The sequence below is a fragment of the Schistocerca nitens genome, chromosome 2 (assembly GCF_023898315.1).
Source record: "Schistocerca nitens isolate TAMUIC-IGC-003100 chromosome 2, iqSchNite1.1, whole genome shotgun sequence".
Classification (NCBI taxonomy): domain Eukaryota; kingdom Metazoa; phylum Arthropoda; class Insecta; order Orthoptera; family Acrididae; genus Schistocerca; species Schistocerca nitens.
The window spans coordinates 74,154,045-74,169,494 of NC_064615.1; the positions used below are offsets into that span (position 1 = coordinate 74,154,045).

General features: G+C 42.2%; 1 protein-coding gene across 1 annotated transcript in view; it reads right to left on the reverse strand.

Annotated features, from left to right (window-relative positions):
- Window positions 1-15,450, reverse strand: part of LOC126235735 (alsin) — a 234,067-nt gene that overhangs the window by 127,695 nt on the left and 90,922 nt on the right. The window lies entirely within an intron of this gene.

Sequence of the window (15,450 nt, forward strand, 5' to 3'; positions counted from 1 at the left end):
ATTAAAGCAGATGAGATAATTGAAGCTACTGTCATTTTTCGTGATGCTCCAGCATCTTCAAACACAAGTTCAACACTCAGACCAATATGGAGAAAAGATTCAGTATTGATACAATGAAGCAACAATAATGTAAAATCCTCAATCGATTACAGTCAAAAGTATACACAATTTAAGATTCTGAGGTAAATGTACAAAACAAGAAAACTTTATCAAGCTATCCTCCAGCCTCCAGTGGTTAAGGAAGTTATCAACCAACCAATAAAAGAATGGGAAAATTATGGTTTTGGAAGTATTAGACAAGGCAAAAATTACTACCATGCTCAAAAAATACACAAATATCTATTTAGAAAAATTGTGTGTTGTGTGACAGAACTGCTGGTCAGTACTTACCTTCCAAAGATGAAATGTGTAGTACAGCTGATACACACATATAAAAGAGAGACACCACATAGCTTTTGGAAATAATAGTTCCCTAGTCATAGAGGAGAGAGAGAGAAAAGTTGGGGAAGCTTAAAAAGGAAGGGCAGGTCATTCAAACACCAATGTGAGAGAGAACCACCTGCAGTGATGACAAAGGTAGACAACGATGAAGTGGTAGGCATCAGAGGTAGTAGGTCAAAGATGGTACACTAGTAACCATTGTGCCAAGTTCATTCCATAGATGGTAATGTCATAGTGAGAAGACAGATTAGAGGTAAGGAGACACATAGTGCAATTAAGGTCTGGGAAGAAAGAGATAATCACAATATATTTTATATTTTAAGAAAAAGAGAGGAGGGAATGTAATGACAGAGATTAAATTCAAGAGGTTGTCAGTATGCAAGGCTGTGTGGGAGGGCAAGTTTCTATCTTCGGAGTACACAGAAATTAGCCCTTGCGGTGTACCACACAGTGGAGCATGTTCAGCAACTGGGTACCGAGTGTCCCCAAGGCAGACAGTTCTACGCCCATTCATGCGCTTAGTCAGTTCAGAGATGATCAAACACTGGAAAATCCAGGATGGAATGTAACAAAGTGTAGTCGCTACTCACCAAATAGCAGAGATGCTGAGTCGCAGAAAGGCACAACAAAAAGATTATTGCGATGTGAGCTTTCAGCGAACAAGGCCTTTGTCGAAAATAGATCCCCCCCTCCACACACACACACACACACACACACACACACACACACACACACACACACACACACACACATATGCACATGGAACTCATATACACATGACTACAGTCTCTGAGAGACTGTGGCCATGTGTATGTGAGTTGCATTTGTGTGTGTGTATTTTTGACAAAGGCTTTGTTGGCCGAAAGCTCACTTTCCGACAGTCTTTTTGTTGCGTCTTTCTGCAACTCGGCATCTCCCCTATATGACAAGCAGCAACTATCCTTTTCATAATCTTGTTAGAAATGATCAAACCTACACAAAACGCTGTGCAGTGGACACAAGTTAGTCGATAAACAACATGTGTTTAACAATTTGCTTTGCCTCTGATATTGTAGCATGGTGAGGCAGGAGTAGGTGATAGTGGGTGGGTGTCTGGGGCAGGTTCTAGAATGAGAATTGAAGAGGTAGGATGCTTGGGGAGGGGATAATGGCTGGGGAATCTATATTACTAAATGGCTAATCTCTGGCATGGTCATCTAAAGTGCGCGTCATATATCTTGGCGGCCGAGTTTAGGTTCGTTCTGCGCATCTGACGTCAGAAAACACAGTCAGCCAATGAACAGAGAACGACGTTGCCAGATCTCGACTGCAGTGCAGAGCACAGACGAGTCTCTTCAGTTTTAGAAACGTTCAGTCATAAATACAGTAATAGAACAAAAGCAATGTCTTGATAGCAGACTTTCTTTTATAGAAAGTTTAGAAATAGCATTCTTTATACCAATTGCTTCATATTCTATTAATTAATTAAACCAAACAAGCAATAAGACTCCTAATTCAGGCGATAGCAAGGAAAGGTGTTTGTCTGAATCTCACGAACTGCTTTTTCGCAATAAAGAACAGTGGTAATTGTTTATTTCCTATTGTACTTCGACGAAGCGTGAGTAATTCATAGTCATACCAACAGTGTTTATAAGTAGTTGCGTTAGGTGTTAGAGTCCTTATGGAGTGACAATGTTCGATGAGCCGATGTAGTGGAACGGTGAAGGTGATGGGCTACCTAGTGAAAGGTCACGAGTTCAAACGTTGTGCAGTGCTTAATATTTTCTTTGTTTAAAAACAATATTGGAGTGCCTTACTTCACGATTTTTATTCGTTTGAATGAAATTTCTAGTGCTTTGCATCTTCATTAACTTTTTCGCTGCTGCAGACACGTGCTCCCCGCATTCCGCACTGTGCGCGATTTTGTCATCACTGCACTTCTCGCCTGTGCAGACACATGGTGTTCCCACTGCTTTGACACACTTATCATTCGATTTCACAAAAAATATTGGTTCAAAAAATTTGATTTTTACTCGTCTTCTTGACTGATACCTTCCCCCCATAAATGACTTAATTTTGTTTTGATGTGTAGCATTAAATGTAGTAAACCATTGCACGAAATTTTGAAGAGTTTGCAGAGGTAAAAGTCCATAGCGTATACTTTCCGTATGGTTGATTTTAGTTGCCACAATGTTGAGAATGAAATGTGGACAAGATACCTAAATTTCATATAATATTTACTGTATAACAATATCTCATTTAATTTAAGTACCACGTAGGTGTCGTATGTAATATTGAGAAATATTCCGTCTTTCGCGACTGTAATAAAAGTTTTATTTACACAGGGCGCGTTTGGCTTTATTTTAAAGTGAAAGGTGAAAAGGTATGGCACATACACAATGGTATTCATGTTCTATTTCTTGTTTTTGTTCCACAACCGCAGTTTTACCAATGGTATTGAAATATATCCCTCTTCTGCAACTGTAATAAGCGACTTATTTAGACCAGATGCGTTTCTCTCTTTTGAAGCATCATAAGAGGACTGTATTTTGTGTCCTCCATTGCCAAGTCACCTTTCGTAGTTTTGTGCTGCGGTAGCACAATATTCAACGTTTGTGTTGGCTCATCAGTGTTTTAGCAAATAAATGCTGTTTGTGTGTGCCACACACAAAATTATATTTGACATAGCTCTGAGCACTTCACTGACAGACGGTATATTTAACTCCTAATGTTTTTGTAAGTCCACAGTTTTGTTTAATGTATTTTGTCTACTTCCTTTTGATTGATTGAAGTGCTTTAAAATAAAGCCAAACGTGCCCAGTGTAAGTAAAACTTTTGTTACAGTCGCGAAAGGTGGAATATTTCTGAATATTACATACGACACTTATGTGGTACTTAAATTAAATGAAATATATAGGTATCTTGTCCGCATTTCATTCTCAACATTGTGGCAACTAAAATCGACCATCTGGAAAGTATACTCTATGGACTTTACCTCTGCAAACTCTTCAAAATTTCGTGCCATGGTTTACTATATTTAATGCTGCATAATAACTGCGTTGAACATCGAAACAAAATTAAGTCATTTATGGGGGGAAGGTATCAGTCAAGAAGATGTGTAAAAATCTAATTTTTGAGCCAAATAGTTTTTGTTGAATCGAATGATAAAGAGTGTCACAGCAGTCGGAACACAATGTGTCTGCACAGGCGAGCAGTGCAGTGACAAAATCGCGCACAGCGCGGAATGCAGGGAGCACGTCTTTGTAGCAGCGAAAGGGTTAATGCGGCCGTGGTGGCTTTACTTCATGAACTGCGCGCTCCCCCCTAAACGTAAGCTTGCGAAGTATGCTATACTATGGCGCTGCTTCTCTTGGCGCGTGCGTCGTGTGCAACTGGCAACGCAGCTATCTCCCGCGTCTAGGCGGGTATGCGCGAGCCGCCAAGATAAAAGAATTGAACTATAGTTCCAGTAGTAGGTTGCCCATCTAATGGCTTTCAGGGGCAACAAAGACGTTATTTCTAATATTTCATACAGTTATTGACCAAATTTAAAGAACAAAGATTTTATTTCCAATATTTCATCTAATTACTGGCCAAATTTAAAATAGTATCATATTCTACTCATTAAGATGTCTATTCTTATGTCAAAAGTTTAATACAGTATGACAAGTATTACAGCCACACACTGTGTACATGTCTTGAGGGAGCACAAAGCATGATGTGCGAATTACCCACATTTAATTCATGCAGTATTTGAAAATGAGATCACTTAGCAACTTTTAACAAACTTTACACATAATGTCAAACCTTTTAAAAACATTTTCTCACTAACAAGCCCACAAATGATGAAATGGAAAAAGTTATTGCTGACCACATTTTCACAGTTCATGCAACACCACTTCAGCATTTAGCACAATGTTTTAATTTATTGCTTCTTTACTACTAACTCAATCTGCAACATATTTTACAGAAAGTATTCACATATACCGCTGAATGTACCTGAAACATTATATCACGATACGTAGTTCGGGAAATATGTCATCATAAACATTGAGATGTGTGAAAAACTAGCTTTTGGTTAAAATGGAGTGGAAATTACTCAGAGTATACTCATCCAATGTTTGATAATGAGAGTACTTAGCGACATCCAACAAACTTTAAACACAATTCCTAACCTTTTCTAAACTTTTTCTCGTTTACATGCTTAACATCAAACATTTAACACTTGTTGTTGTTGTTGTTGTTGTTGTTATTGTTGTGGTCTTCATTCCAGAGACTGGTTTGATGCAGCTCTCCATGCTACTCTATCCTGTGCAAGCTGCTTCATCTCCCAGTACCTACTGCAGCCTGCATCCTTCTGAATATGGTTAGTGTATTCATCTCTTGGTCTCCCTCTACAATTTTTACCCTCCACGCTGCCCTCCAATACTAAATTGGAGATCCCTTGATGCCTCAGAACATGTCCTACACAACCGATCCCTTCTTCTAGTCAAGTTGTGCCACAAAATCCTCTTCTACCCGATTCTATTCAATACCTCCTCATTAGTTATGTGCTCTACCCATCTAATCTTCAGCATTCTTCTGTAGCACCACATTTCGAAAGCTTCTATTCTCTTTTTTGTCTAATCTATTTATCGTCCATGTTTCACTTCCATACATGGCTACACTCTACACAAATACTTTCAGGAACGACTTCCAGACACGTAAATCTATACTCGATGTTAACAAATTTCTCTTCTTCAGAAACGCTTTCCTTGCCATCGTCAGTCTACATTTTATATCCTCTCTACTTCAGCCATCATCAGTTATTTTGCTCCCCAAATAGCAAAACTCCTTTACTACTTTAAATGTCTCATTTCCTAATCTAATTTCCTCAGCATCACCAGACTTTATTCGACTACATTCCATTATCCTTGTTTTGCTTTTGTTGATGTTCATCTTATATCCTCCTTTCAAGACACTGTCCATTCCGTTCAACTGCTCTTCCAAGTTCTTTGCTGTCTATGACATAATTACAATGTCATCGGCGAACCTCAAAGTTTTTATTTCTTCTCTATGGATTTTAATTCCAACTCCGAATTTTTCTTTTGTTTTCTTTACTGCCTGCTCAATATACAGATTGAATAACATCGGGGATAGGCTACAACCCTGTCTCACTCCCTTCCCAACCACCGCTTCCCTTTCATGCCCCTCGACTCTTATAACTGCCATCTGGTTTCTGTACAAATTGTAAATAATCTTTCGCTCCCTGTATTTTACCCCTGCCGCCTTCAGAATTTGAAAGAGAGAAAGCTTTTGACAATGTTGACTGGAATACTCTAAGTCTACAAATGCTAGAAACGTAGGTTTGCCTTCCCTTAATCTAGCTTCTAAGATAAGTCGTAGGGTCAGTTTTGCCTCAAGTGTTCCAATATTTCTACAGAATCCAAACTGATCTTCCCCGAGGTCGGCTTCTACCAGTTTTTCCATTCGTCTGTAAAGAATTCGCATTAGTATTTTGCAGCCGTGACTTATTAAACTGACAGTTCGGTAATTTTCACATCTGTCAACACCTGCTTTCTTTGGGATTGGAATTATTATATTCTTCTTGAAGTCTGAGGGTATTTTGCCTGTCTCACACATTTTGTTCACCAGATGGTAGAGTTTTGACAGGACTGGCTCTCCCAAGGCTATCAGTAGTTCTGATGGAATGTTGTCTACTCCCAGGGCCTTGTTTCGACGTAGGTCTTTAACACTTAACCTCATTTATAAATTAATCACACATCTGAAGTTACTTTATACATGTGAGTTTGGTTCTTTAGAGAATCAGGAGTTTGCTGGTGTCATAAGATTTCTATGATGTTATGGCGGTTAGGCAATAGTGGTTGATCTGGAGAGGTATCATGGAAGGGGGGCCTCTCTTTTGGGCTTGACTTGAGAGATTCATAGCCTTGGTGGAGTAAATTAGTGAGGCATTCAAGATGTGGGTAGTACTGGTTGAGGATGGGGTACTTCTGAGTTTTTGGAAGTGGGAAGTTTATTAGTCAGAGACTGAGAGGGGGATACTAGCCAGGAGATTTGTTTGTGAATAATATCTATGGGATAGTTGTGTAAGAGGGAAGTCTGGGAGAGATCGTTCACACAGTTCATCTGCACTAACTCCTCCCTTCCACATAAAATGTTGGCATCTAGCACCATCAAATCAAAATGCAGCATGCTGTTTGGTGCTGCTTGCAGCAGCTACTATTTCTCATAGTGTTCCTTAGTATCACACATACTCCACAAATTATTAGTATCAAGGACCGAGATCTTCTCCATCTTTTATAAGTAACTGAAATAGTCTGAATCATTATGGAAAGATGCACTGTAATGATACAACTATCTTTTCCTGGGAGTCAGTTAAAACTCCTAATAATGAAATGGTGGATGCCTTGAATCGCAGATATATTACCCAATGTATCACAACATATATATTCTGAGAATATTTGATGATGGTATACCACTGGAATAAAGCCTTTGGCCATGCATATTGATGTTCAGGGTGCACAGCGATACAATCATCATTCCTCGTCCCAACCTTGTGGGACACAAAGTCCGATTTCTTTAATACGATCATTTGGCCAAATTACATGCATCACCAGTATTACATTGGTGATTAAAATGGCAGTCCTTCCAATCCTTTATGATCAGTCTCTTGGGCCTTGACAGAAAACAAACACAATGAATCCAAGCGATACAAATGAATCTTTTTTATATTCAATTTTAGAATACATCAGAGTTGATCACATCAAAAGTGAACATGTATGACTCAGATTAGGCATACAAAATATACTGTAAGAATATGAAAAACAAGGGATAAAATGGTTAAATCATATTGAAGGAATGGGTGATAACAGAGATACAAAAATAGTGTGCAACTAAAAGCTATAAGGAAATATAGTAGAGGAAGGCCACAGAAAACACAAAATTACCTGTTTCAGGATCAGTGAAAATGGAAAAGTCTTAACACAAGTAATCAATGTTATGATAAATGAGCAAAAAGAATAGTCTCAATTACTAGTCTATCATTTTTTTTATTTGTAGATTTTTATATGTTTGAAAGCGTGCCTCAGAATGACTTGTAACAATGTAAGACACAGGAGCACAAGGTTTGCTTCCCTGGTGTTATGAACAACATTTTTATAGTACTCCAGGAGGACACATGCTAAAAGATGTCACACAGAAAACATCATTAAAGTGGGTAACATTGTGACTGAGGAGTTACTTTGTGACAATAGCAAATTCCAGTTTTTTACTCTTAAATCCTGTAATTCAGGTCAACAATCAACATATAGCTCAGCTACAGTGTGTTCTTGCATAATACTGCCATTAGTGATGGAAGTTACAAGTACATGCATTACCCTTGAGCTGCTCACAATGAACAGATGAGGGACCAGTATACATGTTGGAGGATGATCTGATCCGTTCCCCATGAGGTAACGCAAAAACACATAGAATATTGAGGGAGCAAGTACAAGGAGCTGCCAGGTAAGAGATGTGGGAAGACCAACAGAATTTCCTATCAACTGTGAGTCCCAAGAATTTTGTCACCTGCTAGTCATTCTGTTCCCTCGGATGACCTTTGTGTCGCAGTTTGTTGATTGTAGTATCACACTGGACTGCACAGTGGTCTTCTCTCCAGGGGAGCAAACTCTGGGACATTGAACTCCTCCCAATAACATGGCTGCCCCCAAATCGTGAGGAGGTCGTTCTAGCCCAGCTGCTTATAGAACACTATCATTTTAGTTACAGCCATGTATTAAGTAGGAACCCTGCCCCACTCTGTGCCTGCTGCTGCTATCAACTCTTGATTGTGCACCACATTCTGCCCATTTTTTTAACTGTTTACGTTTATGTCTATGTTTGTCGTCTACTTTGTCAGATATTTTAGCAGATGACAGACACTCTGTTGACTGCCTCTTACTTTTTGTTCACCACAGTGACATAGCGAATCAAGTTTGATCCACCACGTGGGGTCCTCTCCCATATCAATGATGTTTTGAGAAATTTTGCCTAGGGACGTCCTTGTCCTTAGCTGCTCCTCTTTTAATGTTGTTCGATAAGGCTTTTGCCTTTTTTGCCTCACGTTTTTATTTAGTACTTGTTTTTTCTTATGTTATGATATGGGCACTTATAACCTTAGCAGTTATGTGCCCTTAAAAAAAAAAAAAAAAAAAAAAAAAAAAAAAAAAAAAAAAACAACACCACACTTTCTATCTGGATTCGGCCTCTCCATTCAATGGAGAGTTCATGATGATTTGTGTGACAGCAATCTTTGCTGATTGGCTTATCTTTTCTTCAGCATCACTCTCCTGGATGCCCTTCCAGGTAGGCCTTTACCATGCAGATAGGGATACCTCTTCCTTGTCTGTCATCCCTACCACTCCAACATATGACAGCATTGATGAGTCTGTACACAATTTTACTGGATGCCGTCCTTCCGGCCAGCTGCTTCAGCGATTCCCTCTTTCTTGGGATCTCCCTGACGTAAGAGTGTTCCTTGGTGGACCCCTGATATTGCTGCGGCTATTAAAGATCACCGTTGTTCCCTCCAATGCTACAAATAGCATCCATCTCTTGATCATCTCCTGACTTTCAAACAGCTTCATGCCTGGACCCATCATCTAATTTAATGCCAGAAACAGATTTGTTGAGAATGGTGTGTCACAGCCATAGGGCCACACACTCCCTCTTTGCAGGTATAGGCAAAGATCAGAAGCATTTTTGGCTGCCATCATCCTACAGATGTCCCAGGAATTTCTCTGAATGGTGTTATCATCATCAGCTTAGACTCTGTCACTGAGCATTTCATTCAGCATTTTGCCCAGGCCTCGGCATCAGTCCATTGTCTGCCAACATTCCATCTTCTCTTGCTCCCCATCACCTGAAGCCTTATAAGCTCTGTTTTGTGAATGTTAATTCACCAACACCCTTGCTCTCTGCCATGGCATGGCTGCTGGACCATACTGGGTCCACAAGCAAATGCTTTAACATTTATCGGGTGCTAGGCAATGTCATATACTTGCCCTTTTCACCAGTCTCTAGAGCATGGAGGAATTTCCTTTCCAATGTTGAGAAAGTATCGTTATTCCTGTTTTGAAATTGGTAAACTGCCTCTTCAGATGGCTAGCTATCATCCGATGTGTTTAACCAATGCTCTCTGCATGTTACTTCAATATCTTGAGTGGAAGGCCGTATTGAACCTTTATATCTAGGTATCTTTTGATTTTTACCCAGGGTGGTTTTTACTGAGACCATTCTACTGTGGATAGTTTCTCAGGTGACACCCAGTGATCAACGAAGTCACGAAGCTCTTCTGACCCATTCTGTAGTTATTGCTTCTCTACTGACAACACAGTACTCTCCGCCTCTCATAACATCTGGAGGTTATTTGGGCATTACAATGGGGTTTCGAGATACTTCAGAAGGGTTAGTGTATACAGGTATATCTCTGTGTTATTTATACCTGAATGGAACATAGATAGTGTACAAGCAATTTCAGTGTTTCTGGTTGTAACTAACTTATTATTTCATTAGTGTACGAACACTGTTCATCAAATACGATATTTGTGACACTTATTTATTAGGTAATGTTATAATATGTCCCTTGCTACTAACAATTTTAAATAGGAAGAGACAGACAGACAGACAGCAACAGCTTGACGCTGGATGTGCAAAGAAATGGTGTGACTATAGACATCTTGAACGAGCAACACAACTCCCCATGAGCTGGAGTCCACGGGGAAGGTCAAAACAGACTGAAGTGTAATGTGAGAGGTGAAAGCAATCGTAAGGGTGTAATTTTGTTTTCTGGCAGCAGAAAACAACTGGACAATATGATTGCAAGAGGAGCTGTAATTCAAGCCTATTGGGTCTGATGCCGCGAATATTTTATTGTAGAATAACCATATCCGATGACAGACAGGAGATGGGTCATATAAGGGTGCAGTCACCGCAGCGGCTGCTGGGTGCCAGAATTCGAATGTGCACAATGATCAGTGTCAGGGGCTGGAGGATCCTTGTCCATTAGTTCAACACAGGAATCGGTATTCGGCTTTGGCTGGCCAGTGGACTTGTTTTTGGCGGTGCATCCTGGCGAAACAGAGGTTGGCAGTGTGAGTATATCACTTGGTGACAGCATTTAAGAAGACCACTGAAGTGGAGAAGAGGAAGATAATTTGCCTTTGGATTGCTTAGAACTTTGGCATTTGTCAGGTGGCAAACGCATGGGATGGCCTTCAGGAACACGCAGGGAGGAAGAATAAGAAAACGGAAAAGAGAGACGACAAATACCAAAGTGGAGGAAGAATAAGAAAAGGAAGGACAGGGAAAGAAAGATGGGTGGACAGGATGAATCCATACACAGTTTTACCAAGAACTTTGGTTTCTCAAAGAAGGCATATGACTCGGACCCCAAGGGAGGGGGAATAGAATAGCAGGAGGATAGACATGCAGCACAGAAAGGGAAGTAGTGCTGCAAAGGCTGGGGCTCCATGGTAAACAAGCATGTACTCACCAAATAGTAGTGAGCCCCCTGGGGGCAGAAAGATCAATGGCTGAGAAAGTGCCATATGTCACGCTAAAGTGTGTGGTAACTCCAGTGTTGAGGAGGTAGAGATCAAGCTCTGTCAGTAGGTCTTCAACAATCCTGCCCAGGTCAGTGGTCACTGTACCATCTGACAGAGGATTATTGGCTTTAAAATCTCCATGGAGAATGAAAGGAGGAGGGAGCTGTCAATGGAGGGCAAGAAGAGCAGGAAACATAGGAGGCTGGTCTGTGGGAGATAAATATTGCAGATTGTTACTGCAGAGTCTAAACGGATCTGAATGGCCATCACTTCCAGTGCATTCTGAAGAGGAACCCAGGACCGAACAACGTCTGTGAGCACCAATGTAAAGATACCATCGGAGGCTCACAAAGAGTCAACCTTGTTCTGGCAGAAAGCTTGGAGATTCCTGCTTACAACACAAGCTACAGAGTAAAGAGAAAGGAGAGACTGCAATTTTGGAAGGTGATGACAGCAACCATTACAGTTTCATTGGAGGAGAGTACAGGAGTCTGGATGGACAACGAACAGGCCAGTCAGTGTCCATCACTGGTAGGATGGAGTGATGTCCATAAATGTAAGATTGGGTCCTGATTGAGAGGGAGGGGATGTTGGGGGTCTTGTCCTGAGACTTATGCATCTTCTTCTCCTCCTCCTTTGGAGGGCAAAAGCAAGTGAAGTCGAGAGAAAGTTACAGCAATATTAGGATGTGAATGAGAGTGACCGGTCTTGAGGTCTGCAGAGCACGGCACCCATGTCTGACTCTAAGTAACAGGCTTGTTGTCCCAGAGACGCCGGGAAGGTGGGCTCCTACAGGGTTTCTTCTCTGACTGAGGAGAAGGAGTGGTTATTGAAGGGGGGGAACAGGAACTGTCAGGAAGGAGTAAATTGAAGGAGGGCAGGATGGAGTTAAGGAGGAAGAAGGAGGAATAAAGGACACAACGGAAGTAAAGTAAACATTAAAGAAACTGTGTTTGTTTTGTTTTGTTTTATTTTGCTTTAGGGCACAAAAACAGCTGGGGTCATAGGTGCCCATGTCAAAACTATAGAACACAAAGACAGAGAGGAGTTAAAAAACGAGTACACGTCAGTCCCAACTGACTTTAAGACAGGGACATGGAGAAAGGGCTAAAAAAGACACATACAGAAATGCAGGTCGAAAACTAAAAATTAAATGGCCTCCACCATATTGCTTTGGCAGATAAAAAGTAAAACGTGGTCAAGAGCCCACGCGTCATTTGCTAAAATGGCTGATAACTCAGATGCAAACTGAAGTGGGAATGTAAAAGGTTAAAAAATGGACATATCATCAGGAAGTGGCTGACTGTTAAAACTTGAATGCAATGAGTACAAAGCGATGGGGTAGCACCACTTATCAAATGACGATGGCTAAAAAGGCAGTGCCCAATATGCAGCCTAGTTAAAATGACCTCCTCCCAGCGGGAGGGCCGAGAGGAGACCGTCCAAACCGCTGGGAGAGGCCTAATGAGCTGGAGCTTATTCCCGTGAAAGAGAACCATTGGCGATGTCAAAGGCAGACCACCTCCTGACAGATGGCAACACAGAGATCATCAGAGGGAATACAGGACCTAGTGATCTGAGATACGAGGACTGCAGCCTTGGCAGCAGCATCAGCAGCCTCGTTTCCAGGCAGACTGACATGACCAGGAACTCACATAAACATCATGCTGGGTTCACCAAAAGTGAGCAAGTGATAGTTTTCCTGGACCTGTTGCACTAAGGGATGGGCGATGTACAGCAAACAGACTTTGAAGGGTGCTGAGTGAGTCTGAGCAGAGGACACAATTGAAAAGTCTGTGTTGCTGGATGTACTCCGTGGCCTGACACAGGGTGAAGAGCTCTGTGCCGGAAGCTGATACTGAAAGACACGGGCGCCAATGTCGAAGGCACACCCGACACCACAGTCAGTCCGAGAGCCACCAGTGTACACAAAGGTACTATCGCAAAGTTCCATGTGAAGGTCGTGAAACTGAAGGTGACAGAGAGAGGCTGGAAAAGTGTCCTTAACAGGAAGCAAATGAACACCAAGGTTAACAAGGGCTGCTTCACAGAACCAAGGTGGTGAAGGGTTCACACTCAGAGATAAAGTTGTAGGTAGTGTGAAGTTAAGCCGCCATAACAAGTGCCGGAAGCGGACTCCAGGAGGTGACAGAGAAGAGGGACATGCCCCATACTGGCGATCAAAGGAATCATCTCAGAAGGAGGCATAGGATGGGTGGCCACGCATGGCAAACAAACGGCATGCACACCTACCGAGGAGAAAGTCATGGCAGTAAGACAGTGGTAGTTCAGCAGCTTCAGCATACACTCCCAACCGGGCTGGTGTAAAAGGTGCCAGTGGCCAAATGGATGCCATAATGGTGGATAGTGTTGAGACAGTGTAAGAGGGATGGATGTGCAGATTCAGAAACAAAGCACCCATAGTCAAGTTTTGAACAGACAAGGAACCGGTACAAATGGAGGAGGGTGGTTCGATCGATACCCCAGGAAGTACCATTGAGGACACGTAGGACACTGAGGGACCACGTACAGCAGGCTGCCAGATGAGACACATGGGAGGACCAAGAGAGTTTCCTATCGAGCATGAGCCCCACGAATTTTGTAGTTTCAACAAACGGAAGGGCAACAAGCCCAAGATGTAAAGATGGTGGGAGAAACCATTTGCTCCACCAGAAATTCTTACAAATGGTTTTGTCAGTGGAAAAACGAAAGCCATTGTCGATGCTCCAGGACTAAAGACGATCAAGACATCTCTGAAGATGCCGCTCAGTAAGACATGTCTGTGGAGAACTGCAATAGATGCCAAATCATCAACAAAAAGAGAGTTGGATATACCAGGTGGGAGACAGGCCATTATACGGTTAATGGTGATAGCAAAGAGGACAACGCACAGGACGGAACCCTGAGGCACACCAGTTTCCTGGATAAAGGTGTCCGAAAAGGCAGAACCCACACACACCTTGAAAACACAGTCTATTAAAAATTCTTGAAGAAAACAGGGCCGGTGACCTCAGAAATCCCACATGTAAAGAATACGGAGGATACCAGTTTTCCAGCAGGTGTCATAGGCCTTCTCCAAATCGAAAAACACAGCCACAGTCTGGGTTTTCTGCAGAAAACCATTCATGACAAAGGTGGACAAATTAACGAGATGGTCAACTGCAGAACGCCATGCTCGAAATCCACACTGTGAAGTCATTAGTAAATTGCGAGATTCGAGCCACCATACCAGCCGGGCATGAATCATATGTTCCCTCACCTCGCAAATGCAGCTGGTGAGAGAGATGGGGCAGTAGCTAGAAGGAAGGTTTTTCTCCTTGCTGGGCTTAGGTATGGGTATGACAGTGGCTTCCCGCTAATGGCTGGGAAATGTGCCCTCTGCCAGATGTGATTGTACATGTTAAGCAGAAAGTGCTTGTTTGCAAGAGAAAGGTGCTGCAACATCTAAATGTGGACAGCATCTGGCCCTGGGGCAGAGGATTGGGATGAACTGAGAGCATGATCTAGCTCCCTCATAGTAAAGGTGGCATTGTAGTACTCACGATTCTGAGACGAGAAGGGTATCACCCAAGCCTCCTCTGCTCATTTCCGACGGAGGAAGGCAGGGTGATAATGGTAAGAGCTCGAAATTTCCACAAAATGGCGGCCTAAGGTGCTTGTGATAGCAATACGGTCAACAATAACATCATCTGCTACTCTCAAGCCGGAAATTGGCGAATGGATCTTGGTCCAGAGAGCCTTGGAAGTTAGCAAACATGACACAGGAAGGGGTGGAACTGTTAAAAGAACTAGTGAATGAAATCCAGCTCGCTTTTTTGCTATCCCGAAGAACACGATGACACTGTGCACACATCTGTGTATAATGAATGCAGTTTGCCATCGTAGGATGACGATTAAAAACACAGAGAGCATGTCTCTGTGCGCAAATTGCGTCGCAGCACACCTCAGTCCACCAAGGGACTGGGACATGGTTTGGTAAATATCAAGTGAAAGGAATGGAACGTTCTGCAGCAGTAAGGACAACATTTGTGAGATATTTCACCTGGTCATCAGAACTGGGGAAATCTTGTTCTTCAGTTGTCACCAGGGAAGAGTAAAGCTGCCAGTCAGCCTTAGTAAGCTGCCATTTGGATGTGCATGCAGGTGGGGTAGGAGTCAGCAAGTGAATAGCACATGGGAAATGATCGCTCAAGTAAATGTCAGGAAGAATGGACCATTCAAGACGATGTGCAAGCTGGGCAATGCAGAAGGGTAGGACCAATTGGGAATAGGTGTGCAGGGAGTCAGAAAGGAATGCAGATGCTCCAGTGTTAAGGCAGAAGAGGTTGCGTTGATTAAGAAGATCTGCCAAGAGGGCACCTCTCTGACAGGTTCTGGGAGAATCCCAAAGAGGATGATGTGCGTTAAAGTCACCGAGTAGCAGAAATGGGTGAGGTACCTGCCC